Source organism: Pristiophorus japonicus, chromosome 10 (assembly GCF_044704955.1).
Source record: "Pristiophorus japonicus isolate sPriJap1 chromosome 10, sPriJap1.hap1, whole genome shotgun sequence".
Taxonomy (NCBI): Eukaryota; Metazoa; Chordata; class Chondrichthyes; family Pristiophoridae; genus Pristiophorus; species Pristiophorus japonicus.
The window spans coordinates 115,907,070-115,928,889 of NC_091986.1; the positions used below are offsets into that span (position 1 = coordinate 115,907,070).

The following is a 21,820-nucleotide window of genomic DNA, read 5'->3' on the forward strand; positions in this document are numbered from 1 at the left end:
GTTAGGAGTGTCTCTCACAAGTTCACCACCTTGTGGTCATTGTTCTCACAGTGTACAACTTAGGTCAGATTATACATGGGTTACAATGCTGGTTGAATACATGACAGATTCCTGTGGGACACCACTGATGACTAGTCACCACACAGATCCAAATCTATCTATAACTACTTTTTACCTGCATCCTGCCAGCCAGTTCTGAATCCAACGCAATATATTACAACTAATACCAGAGACTCCAATTTACAGAGAAACCTCTTATGCGGTACCTTATCAAAAGCTTTTGCAAATCTAAGTAGACAATGTCTACTGGGCTTCCCTCATCCACTAACATTATAACTTCTTCAAAAAATACAATTAGATTTGTAAGACATGACCTCTTTTTTATGAAGCCATGTTGGATGTCCCTAATATGTCCCTCCCAATCCAAGTATTCATATATTGCATCCCTTATGATTCCTTCAACCATCTTACCTATTACTGATGTTAAACTGATGGGCCTATAGTTACCGGGTCTATCTTGTCACCTTTTTTAAAAATGGGGACTACATTAGCCTCCTTCCAATCTTTAGGAACCATTCCAGAGTGGAGTGAGCAATTAAAACTACAGACCAGGGGCTCGCACACCACATGTCCCATCTCCTGGAGGACCCTCGGGGGATATCATCTGGCCCGGCTTCTTAATTGTTTCTAAAACAATATGTTTATCTTTATTAATGTTACTAACAAAAACTAGTAGTATTAAATTCTAGTATTCGAGCATCATCTTCAAGGGTGAAGACTGATGCAAAGTACTCATTTAACATATCCGCCATACCTAATGAGTCCTATGTAACCTGTCCTTGAACACCCTTCAGTGGCCCAATACAGTCTTTGATAGTTCTCTGACTTTTTGCATAGCTAAAAAAAACTCTTCCTATTACTGCCACAGTTGTCTACAATCCTTTTTTCTTTTAGCCTTTTTGCTGATCTAATAGCAGCCTTCATTTTTTTTTTCGTTGTTCCTTGTATTTAACCCTGTTTATTTGAGTATTAAATGTATTTAATTTATCATCATCATAGGCAGTCCCTCGGAATCGAGGAAGATTTGCTTCCACTCTAAAAATGAGTCCTTAGGTGGCTGAACAGTCCAATACGAGAACCACAGTCCCTGTCACAGGTGGGACAGATAGTCGTTGAGGATAAGGGTGGGTGGGACGTGTTTGCCGCACGCTCTTTCCGCTGCCTGTGCTTGATTTCTGCATGCTGTCGGCGATGAGACCGAGGTGCTCAGTGCCCTCCCTGATGCACTTCCTCCACTTAGGGCGGTCTTTGGCCAGGGACACCCAGGTGTCAGTGGGGATGTTGCACTTTATCAGGGAGGCTTTGAGGGTGTCCTTGTAACGTTTCCTCTGCCCATCTTTGGCTCGTTTGCCGTGAAGGAGTTCCGAGTAGAGCACTTGCTTTGGGAGTCTCGTGTCTGGCATGCAAACAATGTGGCCTGCCCAGCAGAGCTGATCAAGTGTGGTCAGTGCTTCAATGCTGGGGATGTTGGCCTGGTCGAGGACGCTAACGTTGGTGTGCTTGTCCTCCCAGGGGATTTGTAGGATCTTGCAGAGACATCATTGGTGGTATTTCTCCAACGCCTTGTGGTGTCAACTTTACATAATGCATATCTCTGAGCCATACAGGAGGACGGGTATTACCACAGCCCTGTAGACCATGGGCTTGGTGACAGATTTGAGGGCCTGGTCTTCGAACACTCTTTTCCTTACCAACGGATCCATTACAGACCCAATCCACGTCCGGACCGGTGTCAAAGAGGCTGCGTCATCGCCCAAACCCTCTTCTCAATCTTCCTCGCTGCCATGCTCTACCTCACAGTCAACAAGCTCCCCGCTGGAGTGAAACTAAACTATAGAACCAGTGGGAACCTGTTCAACCTGCGCCGTCTCCAGGCCAGGTCCAAGACCACCCCAACCTCTGTCATCGAGCTACAATAAGCGGACGACGCCTGTGTCTACGCACATACAGAGGCTGAACTCCAAGTCATAGTCACCATATTTACTGAGGCGTACGAAAGCATGGGCCTTACGCTAAACATTCGTAAGACAAAGATCCTCCACCAACCTGTCCCCGCTGCACAGCACTGCCCCCCAGTCATCAAGATCCACTGTGCGGCCCTGGACAATGTGGACCATTTCCCATACCTAGGGAGCCTCTTATCAACAAGAGCAGACATTGATGACGAGATTCAACACTGCCTCCAGTGCGCCAGTGCAGCCTTTAATTTATAGAAACATTTCTGTTTACATCTTATTTGTCTTTGTACATAACCAGTCAGCCACCTTGGCTTTTGTTATGTCTTGAATAAAGAATTTGACCAGATACTGTAAGCTTAAAGTAATGTGTGACCGGAGTCCTTTATTGCAGGTCTCCAGAGTGCCTCGCCAGCCTGTGAGGCCTCCTTAGGTACCGGTGCTCCCAAGGGATTGTGGGATCTCTTGGGACTCCAGGGGATGAGCCCTCAGGTGGTTAAACAAGGTATTTACAGGTTTACATATATAACAACACTATCCCCCACCCCACCCCCAAAGTCAATAGTGTAACTATTTACAATATGAGTCGATCTGGGGCCTTCCTTTCCCTGCTTGATCGTCTCGGTGCAAATGCTGGTTTTGGTGAGTCATTTGTTGGGCCCTCGCTGGGATGCTGCGCAGCTGGCCTTGCAGCGATGGTGGGTGTGGTGAGTCCTGCTGGGCTGCTGCAGGCGATGGGTTCTGCTTCGTGATCAACCGCTGGGTCAGTTGCCATTTGTGTGTGTGTTGGGGGGGTCAAAAAAGGTAGAGTCTAATGTGAGTTGTTCTGGATAGTCCGTGAATTTGAGTTTGATTTGGTCTAAGTGTTTTCTGCAGGTGAGTCCATTTGAAAGTTTGACCAGAAGCACCCTACTCCCCGTTTTGGCCACGACAGTGCCGGGAAGCCACTTGGGACATTGTCCATAGTTCAACACAAATACAGGATCATTAATCTCGATTTTGCGTGACACATTTGCGCGATCATGATATGTATTCTGTTGAAGCCGCCTGGTCTCTACCTGTTTGTGTAGATCAAGGTGGACTAACAAGAGCCTTGTTTTAAGTGCCCTTTTCATGAGCAGTTCAGCGGGGGGAACCCAAGTGAGCGAGTGGGGTCTTGTGCGGCAACTAAGCAGGACTCGGGATAGGCGAGTCTGCAGTGAGCCTTCAGTTACCCTATTCAATCTCTGCTTGATTGTTTGCACTGCTCGCTCTGCCTGACCATTGGACGCTGGTTTAAACGGGGCAGATGTGACATATTTGACCCCATTGCGGGATATGAACTCTTTGAACTCGGCACTGGTGAAGCATGGTCCATTGTCACTCACAAAGACATCAGGCAGGCCGTGCGTGGCAAACATGGCCTGTAGGCTTTCAATGGTGGCTGCGGACGTACTTGCCGACATTATCTCACACTCAATCCATTTGGAGTACGCATCTACAACCACAAGGAACATTTTTCCCAAGAATGGGCCTGCATAGTCGACATGGATCCTGGACCACAGTTTGGAGGGCCAGGACCATAAACTTAGTGGCGCCTCCCTGGGTGCATTGCTTAACTGTGTTACATTTGTGCACGCAGGACTCTTAAGTCTGCATCGATACCGGACCACCACACGTGGGATCTGGCTATCGCTTTCATCAGTTACAATCCCTGGGTGGGTACTGTGGAGGTCACTAATGAAAGTGTCCCTGCCCTTTTTTGGCACCACTACCCGATTACCCCATAGTAGGCAGTGTGCCTGGATGGACATTTCATCTCTGCGCCGCTGGTACGGCTTTATTTCTTCCTGCATCTCTAACGGGACACTAGACAAACTCCCGTGGAGCACACAGCTTTTTACTAAGGACAGTAAGGGGTCCTGGCTCATCCAGGTTCTAATCTGTCGGGCGGTAACAGGTGATTGCTCACTCTCGAATGCTTTCATTACCATAACTAAATCTGCCATCTCCACCCCTGTGTTGGGCAATGCCAGCCTACTGAGAGCATCGGCACAGTTTTCTGTGCCTGGCCTGTGGCGGATGGCGTAGTTGTATGCAGACAATGTGAGCACCCATCTCTGGATGCGGGCTGATGCATTCGTATTTATCCCCTTACTTTCAGAAACGAGGGATATAAGCGGCTTATGGTCGGTTTCCAATTCAGATTTGAGCCCAAACAAATAGTGATGCATTTTTTTTACCCCGTAAACACACGCTAGCGCTTCTTTTTCGATCATGCTGTAGATCCTCTCAGCCTTAGACAGACTTCTGGATGCATAAGCAACCGGTTGCAATTTCCCAGATTCATTAGCTTGTTGCAATACACACCTGACACTGTATGACGATGCATCACATGCTAGTACCAAACGCTTACATGGATCATACAACACAAGCAATTTGTTTGAGCATAACAGTTTCCTAGCTTTCTCAAAGGCATTTTCTTGGCTTTTACCCCATACTCATTTATCTCCTTTATGCAGTAAAGAGTGCAGTGGTTCTAACAATGTGCTAAGACCCGGTAAGAAGTTACCAAAGTAGTTCAGGAGTCCTAGAAACGACCGCAGCTCCGTCACGTTCTGCAGTCTCGGTGCGTTCTTGATTGCCTCCGTCTTCGAATCGGTGGGCCTGATGCCGTCTGGCGCGATTCTTCTCCCAGGAACTCCACTTCAGGTGCCAGGAAAATGCACTTCGAGCGTTTTAACCTGAGCCCCACACGATTAAGCCGACTAAGAGCCTCCTCCGGCTCTGCAGGTGCTCGACGGTGTCCCGACCTTTAACTAAGATGTCGTCCTGGAAGACCACGGTGCGCGGGACTGACTTCAGCAAGCTTTCCATGTTCCTCTGGAATATCGCCGCAGCTGATCGAATCCCAAATGGGCATCTGTTGTAAATGAAGAGACCTTTGTGTGTGTTGTTGCAGGCGTGTCCCTTCGATGATTCCTCCAGCTCCTGCGGGATGCAGGCCGAGGTCAAGTCCAGCTTCGTGAACGGTTTTCCTCCCGCCAGCGTTGCAAATAAGTCATCTGCCTTTGGTAGTGGGTATTGATGCTGCAGGGAGAAATGATTGATAGTTACTTTGTAATCACCACAGATTCTGATGGTGTCGTCTTCCATGAGGACTGGAACAATCGGACTGGCCCACTCGTTGAATTCGATCGGCGAAATTATGGCCTCTCGTTGCAGCCAGTCCAGCTCGATCTCCACCCTCTCTCATCATGTATGCTACCGCTCTCGCCTTGTGATGGATGGGTCGCGCCCCCGGAATCAAGTGGATCTGCAATTTTTCTCCTTGGCACTTCCTGATGTCCGGCTTGAACAGTGAGCTGAACTTGTTTAAGACCTGGGCACATGAAGTGTCGTCGACGGACGAGAGCGCTCGGACGTCGTCCCAGTTCCAGCATATCTTTCCCAGCCGGCTCCTGCCGAACAGCATGGGGCCATCGCCCAGTATCACCCAGAGTGTTAAATTGTGCACCGCTCCATCGTAGGAGACCTTTACAGTAACACTGCCAATTACGGGAATGAGTTCCTTTGTGTACGTTCTCAGTTTAGTACGAATGGGAGTCAGGACTGGCCTTGAGGCCTCGCTGCACCACAATTTATCGAAAGTCTTTTTGCTCATTATGGACTGGCTCGGGCCCGTGTCCAGCTCCATTGACACCGGGAGTCCATTTAATTCAACCTTCAGCATTATCGGTGGACACTTTGTGGTAAATGTGTGCACCCCATATACCTCTGCCTCCTCGGTCTGAGGCTCTACTTCGTCGTGATCCACCGTGGATCTGTCCTTCTCTGCAACATGATGGTTTGAAGGATTAGCAGGGTTTGCAGCTTACCTGCACATGCGTTGGAGGTGTCCCATTGTTCCACAGCCCTTGCAAACGTATCCTTTGAAGCGGCATGAATGGAAATGATGATCACCTTCGCAGCGCCAACAAGGTGTTAATGGCCTTGTATTTACCACCCTTGATGGTGGACTCTGAGACATCTGCGGACGTGCAGCTGCAGACATGTGAGTCCTGCCCTGTACCTTACGATTCAAAAACAACATTACTTTGTTCACAGTACTTGCAGCAGCACTCGTGTGCTGAGGAATTTGGTATTGTCACTGGTGACGATGAATGCCTGGGCTATGCTATGGCTTTACTCAAGGTTGGGGTCTCTGCAGTCAAAAGTTTGCGAAGTATTACGTCATGGCCAATGCCAAGTACAAAGAAGTCCCTGACCATGTGCTGCAAGTGTCCTTCAAACTCGCAATGTCCTGCAAGGCGCCTTAGCTCGGCGAAGTATCTCGCCACTTCCTGGCCTTCAGACCTCTTGTATGTGTAGAACCGGTACCTTGCCATCAGAACATTTTCCTTTGGGTTTAGATACTCCTGGACCAGTGTGCACAAATCATCGAACAACTTGTCTGTGGGTTTCGCTGGAATGAGCAGATTTTTCATGAGGCCATACGTTGGTGCCCTGCAAACGGTGAGGAGGATCGCCCTTCATTTGGCAGCGTTCGCTTCTCTTTCCAGCTTGTTGGCCACGAAGTATTGGTCGAGTCGCTCACGAAGGTTTCCCAATCATCTCCCTCCGAAAATTTCTCCAAGGTGCCCATGGTTCCCTGCATTGTTGCGGTGGGGTTCATCATCTGTATCTCATCGCCAGTTGTTATGTCTTGAATAAAGAATCTGACCAGATACTGTAAGCTTAAAGTAACGTGTGACCGTAGTCCTTTATTGCAGGTCTCCAGAGTGCCTCTCCAGCCTGTGAGGCCTCCTTATGTACCGGTGCTCCCAAGGGATTGTGAGATCCCTTGGGGCTCCATGGGATGAGCCCTCTGGTGGTTGAACAAGGTATTTACAGGTTTACATTCATAACAGCTTTTTCTTACCAAATTTCCTTCTTTTGACTTTGGGTGCATGTTTGTTTCCCACATTTTTAATCTTGTCTTAAAAGCTTTCCATTTATATTCAACATCGGTCTCATCAGCATTGAGAATGGTTAGCCAATTTACCCGTTCCAAATCATCTGCCATGTTGTAGAAGTTTGCTCTTCTGAAATCTGGTACGAGTTGCAGGTTCTCTGTACCATTAGTTCTACTAGCCAATTGGAATCATATAATGTTGTGGTCACTGTTGCCCAGATGATCCCCCACATGAAGGCCTGATACGAGGTCAGATTCACTCCTAAACACCAGATCCAATATATGATTATCCCGAGTTACTTCATAAACATGTTGAGTCAGGAAACAGTCTTGTATATTTTCAATATATTATTCAGCTGTATTTCCCACCACAACAGCAGGTAAACCATCATACCACTAAATGCCAAGAAAATTAAAATCACCCACAAGACAAAGGTGGCATTTTATATTAAAAGCATTCGTAATCTGTTTCCATAATAACTCATCACATTCAAGTGTCTGTCCCGGGGGCCTATAACAATTACTGATAATTAATCCCTGCCCGAGAGCTTGGTCGATTTGAACCCAGATAGCTTGAGTTGTACCTGATGAGGCAATATCAAGCAACTCCACCTCCCCTTTGACCTACCCTATCCTTTCTGAAACCCTTGCAGCCCTTTAGGTAAATTTCAGTCCCATCACTTTCATCTAGCCATGTCTCAGAAATACATAATATGTCTACGTCCCCAACACAGCATAGGATTGCAATTCTAACAATTTGCTTCTAACACTCCTTGCATTTAAAAAATGCAATTTAAAGGTCTTCCATCCGGGGATCAGCAGCAATTGTTGGAGCAACGGCCGGAGGTGGAGAGGCCTATAAAGTCCCAGCGGGAGTCCGGGGATCAGCGGCAGTCGTTGGAGCACTTAGCTGCAACAGGGTCAGAAGTAAGAAAGAAGTAAAAAGTAATCAAAGGGCGACGTCACAGCCAAGAGGGTAAGTGATTGGTTGGTTGAGTGGTGAGTAGTTTTCTTTTCATTTATCTTTCTTCTTGTTCTTAGCAGCAAGAAACCTTGTCATTGTTGCCAAATTAAGTAATCTAAAGGTTAAGTCATGGCAGGAGAGCCCAGACCCATGTCATACTCCTCCTGTGCTATGTAGGAAGACAGGGACGCTTCCAGTGTCCTTGACGAAAACATGTGCAGGAAGTGTATCCAGCTGCAGCTCCTGACAGACCGCATTGTGGCACTGGAGCTGCGCATGGATTCACTCTGGAGCATCCACGATGCTGAGGATGCCGTGAATAGCACATTTACTGAGTTGGTCACACCACAGGTAAAGGTTACTCAAGCAGATAGGGAATGGGTGACCATCAAGAAGAGCAGTGGAAGGAATGTAGTGCAGGGGTTCCCTGCGAGCATCTCCCTCCAAAACAGATACACTATCTTGGGTATTGTTGGGGGAGATGAGTCAAAAGGGGAAGGCAGCAGCAGCCAAGTCCATGGCACTAGGGGTGGCTCTGCTGCACAGGAGGGCAGGAAAAAGAGTGGAAGAGCTATAGTGATAGGGGATTCTATTGCAAGGAGAATAGATAGGCATTTCTGCGGCCGCAAACAAGACTCCAGGATGGTATATTGCCTCCCTGGTGCAAGGGTCAAGGATGTCTCGGAGCGGCTGCAGCGCATTCTGGAGGGGGAGGGTGAACAGCCAGCTGTCGTGGTACATATAGGTACCAACGAAATAGGTAAAAAATGGGATGAGGTCCTACAAGCTGAATTTAGGGAGCTAGAAGTTAAATTACAAAGTAGGACCGCAAAGGTAGTAATCTCAGGATTGCTACCAGTGCCACATGCTAGTCAGAGTAGGAATGGCAGGATAGCTAAGATGAATACATGGCTTGAGGAGTGGTGCAGGAGGGAGGCATTCAAATTCCTGGGACATTGGAACCGGTTCTGGGGGAGGTGGGACCAGTACAAACCGGACGGTCAGCATCTGGGCAGGACCGGAACCAATGTCCTAGGGGGAGTGTTTGCTAGTGCTGTTGGGGAGGGATTAAACTAATATGGCAGGGGGTTGGGAACCTATGCAGGGAGACAGAGGGAAGTAGAATGGGGGCAGAAGCAAAAGGTAGAAAGAAGAAAAGTAAAAGTGGAGGGCAGAGAAACCTAAGGCAAAAATCAAAAAGGGCCACATTACAGCAAAATTCTAAAGGGGCAAAGTGCGTTAAAAAGACAAGCCTAAAGGCTCTGTGCCTCAATGTGAGGAGTATTCGGAATAAGGCGGACGAATTAACTGCGCAGGCAGCTATTAGCAAATATGATATAATTGGGATTAGGGAGACATGGCTCCAGGGTGACCAAGGCTGGGAACTCAACATCCAGGGGTATTCAACATTCAGGAAAGATAGACAGAAAGGAAAAGGAGGTGGGGTAGCGTTGCTGGTTAAAGAGGAAATTAATGCAATAGTAAGGAAGGACATTAGCTTGGATGATGTGGAATCTGTATGGGTAGAGCTGCGGAATACCAAAGGGCAGAAAACGCTAGTGGGAGTTGTGTACAGACCACCAAACAGTAATAGTGAGGTTGGGACTGCATCAAACAAGAAATTAGGGATGCATGCAATAAAGGTACAGCAGTTATCATGGGCGACTTTACTCTACATATAGATTGGGCTAACCAAACTGGTAGCAATACGGTGGAGGAGGATTTCCTGAAGTATATTAGGAATGGTTTTCTAGACCAATATGTTGAGGAACCAACTAGAGGGCTGGCCATCCTAGACTGGGTGATGTGTAATGAGAAAGGACTTATTAGCAATCTTGTTGTCAAAGGCCCCTTGGGGAAGAGTGACCATAACATGGTAGAATTCTTTATTAAGATGGAGAGTGACACAGTTAATTCAGAGACTAGGGTCCTGAACTTAAGGAAAGATAACTTCGATGGTATGAGACGTGAATTAGCTAGAATAGACTGGCGAATGATACTTAAAGGGTTGATGGTGGATCGGCAATGGCAAACATTTAAAGATCACATGGATGAACTTCAACAATTATACATCCCTGTCTGGAGTAAAAATAAAACGGGGAAGGTGACTCAACCGTGGCTAACAAGGGAAATTAGAGATAGTGTTAAATCCAAGGAAGAGGCATATAAATTGGCCAGAAAAAGCAGCAAACCTGTGGACTGGGAGAAATTTAGAATTCAGCAGAGGAGGACAAAAGGTTTAATTAGGAGGGAGAAAATAGAGTATGAGAGGAAGCTTGCTGGGAATATAAAAACTGACTGCAAAAGTTTCTATAGATATGTGAAGAGAAAAAGATTAGTGAAGACAAATGCAGTCAGAATCAGGTGAATTTATAATGGGGAACAAAGAAATGGCAGACCAATTGAACAAATACTTTGGTTCTGTCTTCACGAAGGAAAACACATATAACCTTCCGGGAAATACTAGGGGACCATACTTAAAGAAGTGACCCTAGAAATAGTGGATGCATTGGTGATCATTTTCCAACATTCTATTGACTCTGGATCAGTTCCTATGGAATGGAGGGTAGCTAATGTAACACCACATTTTAAAAAAGGAGGGAGAGAGAAAATGGGTAATTATAGACCGGTTAGCCCGACATCAGTAGTGGGGAAAATGTTGGAATCAATTATTAAAGATGAAATAGCAGTGCATTTGGAAAGCAGTGACAGGATTGGTCCAAGTCAGCATGGATTTATGTAAGAGATATCATGCTTGACAAATCTTCTAGAATGTTTTGAGAATGTAACTAGTAGAGTGAACAAAGGAGAACCAGTGGATGTGGTGTATTTGGACTTTCAAAAGGCTTTTGACAAAGTCCCACACAAGAGATTAGTTGTGCAAAATTAAAGCACATGGTATTGGGGGTAATGTACTGATGTGGATAGAGAACTGGTTGGCAGACAGGAAGCAGAGAGTCGGGATAAACAGGTCCTTCTCAGAATGGCAGGCAGTGACTAGTGGGTTGCCACAGGGCTCAGTGCTGGGACCCCAGCTATACAATATACATCAATGATTTAGATGAAGGAATTGAGTATAATATCTCCAAGTTTGCAGACGACACTAAACTGGGTGGGATCAAGGGGTATGGAGAGAAAGCAGGAAAGGGGTACTGAGGTGAATGATCAGCCATGATCTTATTGAATGGTGGTGCAGGCTCAAAGGGCTGAATGGCCTACTCCTGCACCTATTTTCTATGTTTCTATGTTGACTGCGCTAAAGAATCCACGTATGTCATGGATGTCTTCGACTCAAGTATCCTCGACTCCATACCGCAGCATGCTACCCGCCACCACCTCAACACTACCCCAGCCCAGCATGAATTTAAAAAGGCCATCTGACAACTGAAGAACAACAAGGCCACAGAAGCAGATGGAATCCTTGCCGAAGCACTAAAGCATGGCGGAGAAGCACTATTGGCATGAATCCATGAACTCATTTCTCTTATTTGGAAGGAGAGCATGCCAGGAAATCTCAAAGACACTGTAATCATGACCATCTTCAAGAAAGGCGACGTCCAATTGCGGTGATTACAGAGGAGTTTCTCTGCTGTCTGTCACAGGGAAAGTCATCGCAAGAATCCTCCTCAATTGCCTTTAGAAGAGTTCCTTCTAGAGTCGCAATGCGGATTCTGCCCACTAAGGGGCACAATGGACATGATCTTCACCACGCGTCAAATTCAAGAAAAATGTAGGGAGCAGCACCAGCCTCTGTACATGGTCTTCTTTGACCTCACAAAGGCCTTCGACACTGTCAACCGGGAGGGATTATGGAGTGTCCTCAAATTCAGCTGCCCTCAAAAGTTCGTCATGATCCTCAACCTACTTCACGATGACATGCAAGCCGTGAGCCTGACCAACGGATCCACCACAGACCCAATACACGTGCAGACAGGGGTCAAGCAAGGCTGTGTCATTGCACCAACGCTCTTCTCGATCTTCCTTGCTGCAATGCTCCATCTCACTCTCAATAAGCTCCCCGCTGGAGTTGAGCTAATCTACAGAACAAACAGGAAACCTCCGTCATCTCCAGTCCAGATCCAAGGTAGTCCCATCCTCTATTACTGAATTACAGTATGCAGACGACGCTTGCGTTTGCGCACACTCGGAGGTTGAACGGCAAACCATCGTCAACACCTTCACCAAAGCATAACGAGAGTATTGGCCTTACACTAAGCATCTGTAAGACAAAGGTTCTCTACCTATCTGCCTCCCAATTATCAAGATCCATGACGAGGCCTTGGACAGCGTGGACCATTTTCCATACTTCAAGAGCTACTGTCAACAAGGGCAGACATCGATGATGAAGTCCAACACCGCCTTCAGTTCAGTGGAGTGCAGCGAAGGTTCACCAGACTGATTCCCAGGATGGCAGGACTGACATATGAGGAGAGACTGGATCGACTGGGCCTATATTCATTGGAGTTTAGAAGAATGAGAGGGGATCTCATGGAAACATATAAAATACTGACGGGACTGGACCGGTTAGATGCAGGAAGAATGTTCCCGATGTTGGGGAAATCCAGAACCAGGGGACACAGTCGAAAGATAAGTGGTAAGCCATTTAGGACCGAGATGAGGAGAAACTTCTTCTCTCAGAGAGTTGTTAACCTGTGGAATTCTCTACCGTAGAAAGTTGCTGATGCCAGTTCGTTGGATATATTCAAGAGGGAGTTAGATATGGCCCTTACGGCTAAAGGGATCAAGGGGTATGGAGAGAAAGCAGGAAAGGAGTACTGAGGTGATGATCAACCATGATCTTATTGAATGATGGTGCAGGTTCAAAGGGCCAACTGGCCTACTCCTGCACCTATTTTCTATGTTTCTATGTTTCACTGTGCCAGTGCAACCTTCGATCGCCTGAGGAAGAGGGTATTTGAAGACCAGGAACTCAAACCTGGCACAAAGCTCATGGTCTACAGAGCTGCAGTGATACCCTCCCTCCTATATGTTTCAAAGACATGGACTATGCACAACCAACGCTGCCTCCACAAGATCCTGCAAATCCATTGGCAGGATAGGTGCACCAACGCCAGTGTTCTCACTCAGGCCAACAACCCCAGCATCGAAGCATTGACCACGCTCGATCAGCTCTGATGCCCGATACTAGACTTCCAAAACAAGCGCTCTACTCAGAGCTCCGACACAGCAAGCGAGCCACATGTGGGCAGAGGAAATGCTTCAAGGATACCCTCAAAGCCTCCTTGAAAAAGTGCAACAACCCCACCGATACCTGGGAATCCCTGGTCCAAGACCACTCAAAATGGTGGAGAAGCATCCAGGAAGACACGAACACCTCCGAAGTCCGGAAACACCCAAGCCCAGGTTCAGGTATTTCTGGATTTCGGAACGCCAGAAGCGTGTCCCGAGTCTGGAAATGCCTGGGCCCAGGTTTCTGGACGTCATCTTGTAGTTCTCCTCGCAGGCCTTGTAGTCCTCGATTCTTCGCAACGCATGGTAAGCCTCTTGTTTTTGCAGTGCAGTACTCTGTAACTGTACTTAATGTGAGCTTCCCACCCTGTATCTTTTGCTACCATTTCAAATTTGCAAAGGTATGTACAGTACTCAGCATGAAATATAATAAAGGTTTTTATTTGTAAAACAGTTAAGTTATGAAATATAAAACAGTAAATGAAGGCTTTTATTTGTTAAATAGAGTAAAAATAAACAGGTACAATTACAATTGGCTGGAGATTGTGCTTGAGGTAGAGGGCTCAGCTATGATGTCTGGGGCTGATGATGGGCCAGCAATAGGATTATCAAATGTGGAAATTATTGGTGTAGTTGCACGCTGTAGGTCTTGGGCCTTCTGATGTGACATCTTTTGAAAGATATTTAATATTGTTGTTTGTTTAAATAATTTGGGTTTTTCTTTCACTACTCTTTCCAGAATTCTGTAGACCTGCAGTAGTTCTTCTTCACTTAGGAAGCTTCGTTGTTCTAAGGCATGAATTAATTCTTGTCAAAGATTGATTGCTTTGTCAATCGGCACTTTTTCGACTTGATCACAGGCATCATCATCATCCTTACTGCTTTCATCCTTTTCTTCCGGATGCAAAACCCCCTGCTGATTTCTTCATCTGTCACTGCATGCACAATGGGAGCATCGTTGTCTATGTCCATGACTTCTGCGACATCGTCCTCATTCAATTCCTGCGCAGCTTCGCAACTCAGCCCTCTTGCATAATCTAAAAGTTGAGCAATCATTGCTTTCTCCCTGGACACACCAAAGCCTTGAAAGTCCTGAAGAGCATCATCAACATCATCCTCAGCAAACATGGTTGATGGCCAGATGTTATGCCAAGCATTGACCAAGGTGTCTGCAGTTACCAAGTTCCATGCATCCACAGCTGCCCATATGGTGTCCTTGATAGAGAAAGCTTCTGAGAATGCTTTTATTCCCATGCCTGTGTTCACAGCATTAAGTAAATACCTCATAAACTCGTTTTTGTAGAGACACTTCATCAATCTCAAAATTCCTTGGTCCATTGGCTGTATCAGTGATGTAACATTTGGAGGTAAGTAGATTCCATGGACATTATCCTTTACCAAAAGCTGAGCATTGGGATGCGTTGAGCAATTGTCTTAGCAGCAGGTATATTTTGCAGTTTTCCTCAAGGCCAGCTTCTGTGCAATGAGCACACGCCTGAGGGACAACATTTTTCTCAAACTAGTTCAAAAAGATTACCCTGGGAATGTGATGGATCCATTGGTCAGGATCACGGCTTGCATGGTATCATGAAGCAGGTGGTGGATGGTGACAAACTTTTGAGGGCAGCCGAATTTGAGGAGGACACTCCATAATCCCTCCCGGTTGACAATATCGAAGGTCTTTGTGAGGTCAAAAAAGACCATGTACAGAGGTTCGTGCTGTTCCCTGTATTTCACATGCAGTGAAGATCATGTCCATTGTGCCCCTAAGTGGGCGGACTCCGCATTGCGACTCTGGGAGGAACACTTCAGCCATTGGGAGAAGGCGATTGAGAAAGATTCTTGCGATGACTTTCCCTGTGGCAGACAGCAGGAACTTCTCTGTAATTACCGCAATCGGACGTCTCCTTTCTTGAAGATGGTCACGATTACGCATCTCTGAGATCCCTTGGCATGCTCTCTTCCTTCTAAATAAGAGAAATGAGTTCATGTATTCGAGCCAATAGTGCTTCTCCACTATGCTTTAGTGCTTCGGCGGGGATTCCATCTGCTTCTGAGGCCTTGTTGTTCTTCAGTTGTTGGAAGGCCTTTTCAACCGCATGCCGAGCTGGGGTTGTACTGAGGTAGTACATGCGGGTAGCATGCTGCAAGGTGGAGTCGAGGACACTCACGTCGAAGACAGATTCTCGGTTAAGGTGATCTTCGAAGTGCTCCTTCAAGCGGGCACGGATTGCCTCTCTGTCCTTGATGAGTATCTCTCCGTTCTTGGCCCACAGTGGGGGTAGGACCTTAGGTGCTTGGGCCGTAAGTGGTCTTGACTGCGCTAAAGAATCCACGCATGTTGTGGTTGTTGGCTGGTTGTTGGATCTCCTGCACTTTCTCCAACCACCATCTGTTCTTTAGGTCGCGAGTTTTTTGTTGGACTTGGGCCTTCAGACGTCTATAGAGCTGCATTCTTGTTCTTGAGTTGTGTTGCTGTTTCCAGTTCAAGAATGTCTTGCACTTGCGGCTTATTAGCTGTTGGATCTCCTGGTCGTTCTCGTCGAACCAGTCTTGATGTTTCCTGGTTGAGTGACCAAGCGTCTCTTCTTAGATGCTAATTATGGAGGCCTTGTAGATGGTTTACTCAGACGTACTGAAAACGCACCTCCTACTACAAGTTCTGGACAATCAGGATTATATGGACAGATCAGACTCGGACACATGTTTTTCAGGCTCAACCGTATTGTGTTTAATAAGATTAACAACACCACTCATAAACAATGCAAAACATTACAACCCTGGCTTATCCAATAAGCCCTGCCATGCTAAGTTACCACAGCTTAATAAAAGAACCCTCCCGTGAAATAAACTAACACAGGACCCCTCTCAGCAGTAAACCCCTTGGGTTTGGTTGGGACTTACAATCACCCCTCACACAGCTAAGTGGTCTTGCGGATGTGTAGACGCAGGCAATATGCTCACCCTGATTACCCGTTGTCTTGCTTGCAGCTTCTTCCTGTACGTCTCGCTCCTGGTTCAGTACCGCCGATGCAGTATCCAAATTCCAGTTTGAGTCGAGGTCCGTTGGTGAGGGTTGAATAGCAGTGCACAGCTTCTGGCGGTGTTTCATTGAAATGAAGAGAGCTTCGAACTTCAGCTTGAACTTCAGCTTGCCAGAGCTCACGCTTGAGCTTTTTCCTGAGCTGGAACTTGTTGCAAAATGGCTCCTTATATCCTCAAAACCCATCACCTTTCCTCCTGCCAATACTGACCGATGGATTGACTCAGGTGATCTGTCTGGACCCCCCGCCCCATGGCCTGGAATGGCTCATAGCCTTTGAAATCTTTGTGAAAAATGATATTTCGTTTTCCCACTCCCAGGCCTTGCATCTGGAAAGACAAGGGTGCTGATTACTGGATGTCTGTCGTTTCCTCAGTTGATGACCCCCATGCTGGCCACAGTGACCTGCCCATTACCGACATCTGGAGTGCAATTCCCATTACTGTGTGGTTTTAATGACCACAATCAACTGGAACCGGGTATGCCTCTGAGGCCAGTCGGAGTTGACACGGGCTAATCAGATCATCATACGGGCTCAGCACGGTGAGGTGCCGGTTGCTAACCCAGCAACCTTGCTGCAGGTCCTCCAAATTACTGCACCCTTCGTTCAGCAACCAAGCACCGTACAAGACACATGCATCATTTCTAGCTGCCTGTGCCGATGCATTCCGATCCTCCCTGATCAAACTATTGATCGTCTGAGTGTGTGCCTCCAGCTCGGCTATGTCCACCTTTAAATGTATGGTCATAGCCTGGTCCTCCCGTAACTCCGACCCCTCTACCTCGTTACCCTCCCCCAGTACTTTTTGCAGCCAGACCCTTAAAATGTTGACCTGCATCTGCAGCTGTGTATCGTCCAACCTGTTTATAAGAGATGTTCCTGTGCTAAACGCTGTGGCAGCATCGTTGAACACCCCTCTCCTCTGTCTCCCCGAACCACTGCGACCGTTCGTATTTAATGTATATAAACCTTACCGACTCTCCTCCTCGTAACTTAGCTCGTAAAACTGGCGGAATATTTCTTTCAACAAGGCCTCGTAAAATTGCCATGTGTCCCATTCTGATCAGAATTCTTAGCACTGGTTACTGATTGCCAACCAGAGAATTAACCATTTATCCCGACTCTCTGTTTTCTGTTAGTTAGCCAATCCTCTATCCATACTAATATATTACTCCTAACCCCGTGAACTTATAACATCTGTTATATGGCCCCATGTACAGTGGCTCGAATGCCCCTACTCAGGCATAGTTCTTGACCGTTACCTGGTCTCCCATCTTCCATTCGTGGGTTCTCCGGAGCTCGAGCAGCATCTGATTTTTCCGGTGCTGGCTCCCCAGGTTACTGGCTGCCTGCCAGTGAATCTGTTTTAAAGTGTCAAACAGATTCTGGACAAACCTGTCCCGGTTTACCTCCCTGACCTGAGCTTCTGTGAAGACCGGCAGCAACACATGGGTTGGGGTGCGCATAATCCTCCTGGTTATGAGCTTATGTGGGGAGTACCCTGTGCTTCTGGAGGGGCTGGTCCGAACACCCATTAAGACTAGAGGCAATACCTCGTCCCATCTCTGCGGGAACAGGCTTATCTCCTTCCTCAGTCTTTCTTTCAGTGTCCAGTTCATGCACTCCACAATCCCCGATGACTGGAGGTTGGGAGCCACATGCCACTTCCCTTGTATTCCCACAAGCTTTAGGGTGGCCTGCATTACCTGCCCCGCAAAATGACTCCCTTGGTCGGACTCCACGACCTGTGGCAGTCCCCATCAGGAGAACACTTCCCTCACTAGGATCCAGGACAAAGCAGTACTTGTTACCTGCTTTAGTGTGGGTAGTGGTCCAATGAAATCGACCTGCAGGAACCACCATGGTCCCTCTACCCTCCTGGTGTGTCCTGTGGGGGCATTTCTGCACTGGGGATCGGGGTTGTTAGCTGCACACACCAAACAGTTCACACAGAATTCTTGGACTTCCTTCCTGAGGTGGGGCCACCACCCCGCCTCCTCTACCCTTTGCCAGGTATTTCCCGGCCCTGGGTGTCCCGCTCCCGGGCCGCTGTGGACCAACTGGAGTACGAGCGGGGACGTCGGAGGAGAGGCCTATAAAAAGGCCCAGCGGTAGTTCGAGCGGGGAGTTCAGAGAGGCGGGAGTCCGGGGACATCGCAGGAGAGGCCTATAAAGGCCCAGCGGCAGTCAAGAGGCGCCGGCAGTCAGCGAGGCAGGAGTTCGTGGACATCAGAGCGGCCAATAAAGGCCAGCCGGTGCAGCTGCAGCAGGGAGAGAAGGCAAAAAAGAAGTAGAAAGAAATCGAAAGGTGACGTCACAGCCAAGGGGGTAAATGATTGGTAAGTAGTTTTTCTTTCTCTTTTCGATATCAGTAAGTAACATTTAGCATTGTTGTTGTCAATTTAAGTGTATCTAAGGGTTAAGTCATGGAAGGATGTGCTCCTCCTGCACTATGTGGGAAGTCAGGGATGCTTCCAGTGTCCCTGATGACTACGTGTGCAGGAAGTGCATCCGCCTGCAGCTCCTGACGGACCGCATTGCGGCACTGGAGCTGTGGGTGGATGAACTCTGGAGCATCCACGATGCTGAGAATGACGTGAATAGCACGTTTAGTGAGTTGGTCTTACCGCAGGTAAAGGGTACACAGCCAGATAGGGAATAGATGACCAATAGGAAGAACAGTGCAAGGAAGGTAGTGCAGGGGTCCCCTGCGGTCATCCCCCTGCAAAACAGATACATCGCTTTGGGTACTGTTGAGGGGGATGACTCATCAGGGGAGGGCAGCAGCAGCCAAGTTCATGGCACCGTGGTTGGCTCTGCTGCACAGGAGGGCAGGAAAAAGAATGGGAGAGCTATAGTGATAGGGGATTCAATTGTAAGGGGAATAGATAGGCATTTCTGCGGCCGCAACCGATACTCCAGGATGGTATGTTGCCTCCCTGGTGCAAGGGTCAAGGATGTCTCGGAGCGGGTGCAGGCCATTCTGAAAAGGGAGGGTGAACAACCAGTTGTCGTGGTGCATATAGGTAAAAAAAATGGGATGAGGTCCTACAAGACGAATTTAGGAAGCTAGGAGCTAAATTAAAATGTAGGACCTCAAAAGTAGTAATCTCAGGATTGCTACCAGTGCCACGTGCCAGTCAGAATCGGAATCGCAGGATAGCACAGTTGAATACGTGGCTTGAGGAGTGGTGCACAAGGGAAGGATTCAAATTCCTGGTACACTGGAACCGGTTCTGAGGGAGGTGGGACCAGTACAAACCGGACGGTCTGCACCTGGGCAGGACTGGAACCAATGTCCTAGGGGGAGTGTTTGCTAGTGCTGTTGGGGAGGAGTTAAACTAATATGGCAGGGGGATGGGAACCTATGCAGGGAGACAGAGGGAAGTCGAATGGGGGCAGAATCAAAAGATAGAAAGAAGAAAAGTAAAAGTGGAGGACAGGGAAACCTAAGGCAAAAAGCAAAAAGGGCCACATTACAGCAAAATTCTAAAGGGGCAAAGTGTGTTAGAAAGACAAGCCTGAAGGCTCTGTGACTCAATGCGAGGAGTATTCGGAATAAGGTGGACGAATTAACTGCCCAGGGTGACCAAGGCTGGGAACTCAACATCAAAGGGTATTCAACATTTAGGAAGGATAGACAGAAAGGAAAAGGAGGTGGGGTGGCATTGCTGGTTAAAGAGGAAATTAATGCAATAGTAAGAAAGGACATAGAACCATAGACATAGAAAATAGGTGCAGGAGTAGGCCATTCAGCCCTTCTAGCCTGAATTATACTCATTCAATGAGTTCATGGCTGAACATGCAACTTCAGTACCCCATTTCTGCTTTCTCGCCATACCCCTTGATCCCCCGAGTAGTAAGGACTTCATCTAACTCCCTTTTGAATATATTGAGTGAATTGGCCTCAACTACCTTCTGTGGTAGAGAATTCCACAGGTTCACCACTCTCTGGGTGAAGAAGTTTCTCCTCATCTCGGTCCTAAATGGCTTACCCCTTATCCTTAGACTGTGACCCCTGGTTCTGGACTTCCCCAACATTGGGAACATTCTTCCTGCATCTAACCTGTCTAAACCCATCAGAATTTTAAACGTTTCTATGAGGTCTCCTCTCATTCTTCTGAACTCCAGTGAATACAAGCCCAGTTGATCCAGTCTTTCTTGATAGGTCAGTCCCACCATCCCGGGAATCAGTCTGGTGAATCTTCGCTGCACTCCCTCAATAGCAAGAATGTTCTTCCTCAAGTTAGGAGACCAAAACTGTACACAATACTCCAGGTGTGGCCTCACCAAGGCCCTGTACAAATGTAGTTACACCTCCCTGCCCCTGTACTCAAATCCCCTCGCTATGAAGGCCAACATGCCATTTGCTTTCTTAACCGCCTGCTGTACCTGCATGCCAACCTTCAATGACTGATGTACTATGACACCCAGGTCTCGTTGCACCTCCCCTTTTCCTAATCTGTCACCATTCAGATAATAGTCTGTCTCTCTGTTTTTACCACCAAAGTGGATAACCTCACATTTATCCACATTATACTTCATCTGCCATGCATTTGCCCACTCACCTAACCTATCCAAGTCACTCTGCAGCCTCATAGCATCCTTCTCGCAGCTCACACTGCCACCCAACTTAGTGTCATCTGCAAATTTGGAGATACTACATTTAATCCCCTCGTCTAAATCATTAATGTACAATGTAAACAGCTGGGGCCCCAGCACAGAACCTTGCGGTACCCCACTAGTCACTGCCTGCCATTCTGAAAAGTACCCATTTACTCCTACTCTTTGCTTCCTGTCTGACAACCAGTTCTCAATAAACGTCAGCACACTACCCCCAATCCCATGTGCTTTAACTTTGCACATTAATCTCTTGTGTGGGACCTTGTCGAAAGCCTTCTGAAAGTCCAAATATACCACATCAACTGGTTCTCCCTTGTCCACTTTACTGGAAACATCCTCAAAAAATTCCAGAAGGTTTGTCAAGCATGATTTCCCTTTCACACATCCATGCTGACTTGGACCTATCATGTCACCATTTTCCAAATGCACTGCTATGACATCCTTAATAATTGATTCCATCATTTTACCCACTACTGAGGTCAGGCTGACCGGTCTATAATTCCCTGTTTTCTCTCTCCCTCCTTTTTTAAAAAGTGGGGTTACATTGGCTACCCTCCACTCGATAGGAACTGATCCAGAGTCAATGGAATGTTGGAAAATGACTGTCAATGCATCCGCTATTTCCAAGGCCACCTCCTTAAGTACTCTGGGATGCAGTCCATCAGGCCCTGGGGATTTATCGGCCTTCAATCCCATCAATTTCCCCAACACAATTTCCCGACTAATAAAGATTTCCCTTAGTTCCTCCTCCTTACTAGACCCCCTGACCCCTTTTATATCCGGAAGGTTGTTGGTGTCCTCCTTAGTGAATACCGAACCAAAGTACTTGTTCAATTGGTCTGCCATTTCTTTGTTCCCTGTTATGACTTCCCCTGATTCTGACTGCAGGGGACCTACGTGTGTCTTTACTAACCTTTTTCTCTTTACATACCTATAGAAACTTTTGCAATCCGCCTTAATGTTCCCTGCAAGCTTCTTCTCGTACTCCATTTTCCCTGCCCTAATCAAACCCTTTGTCCTCCTCTGCTGAGTTCTAAATTTCTCCCAGTCC

General features: G+C 47.2%; 1 long non-coding RNA gene across 1 annotated transcript in view; it reads left to right on the forward strand.

Moving 5' to 3' along the window:
- The window catches only part of LOC139275069 (uncharacterized), a 71,979-nt gene that overhangs the window by 6,523 nt on the left and 43,636 nt on the right, over positions 1–21,820 (forward strand). Inside the window, exon 2 of the long non-coding RNA XR_011595665.1 lies at positions 7,748–7,924. This is a non-coding gene — a long non-coding RNA (uncharacterized lncRNA). The remainder of the gene's footprint in view (positions 1–7,747; positions 7,925–21,820) is intronic.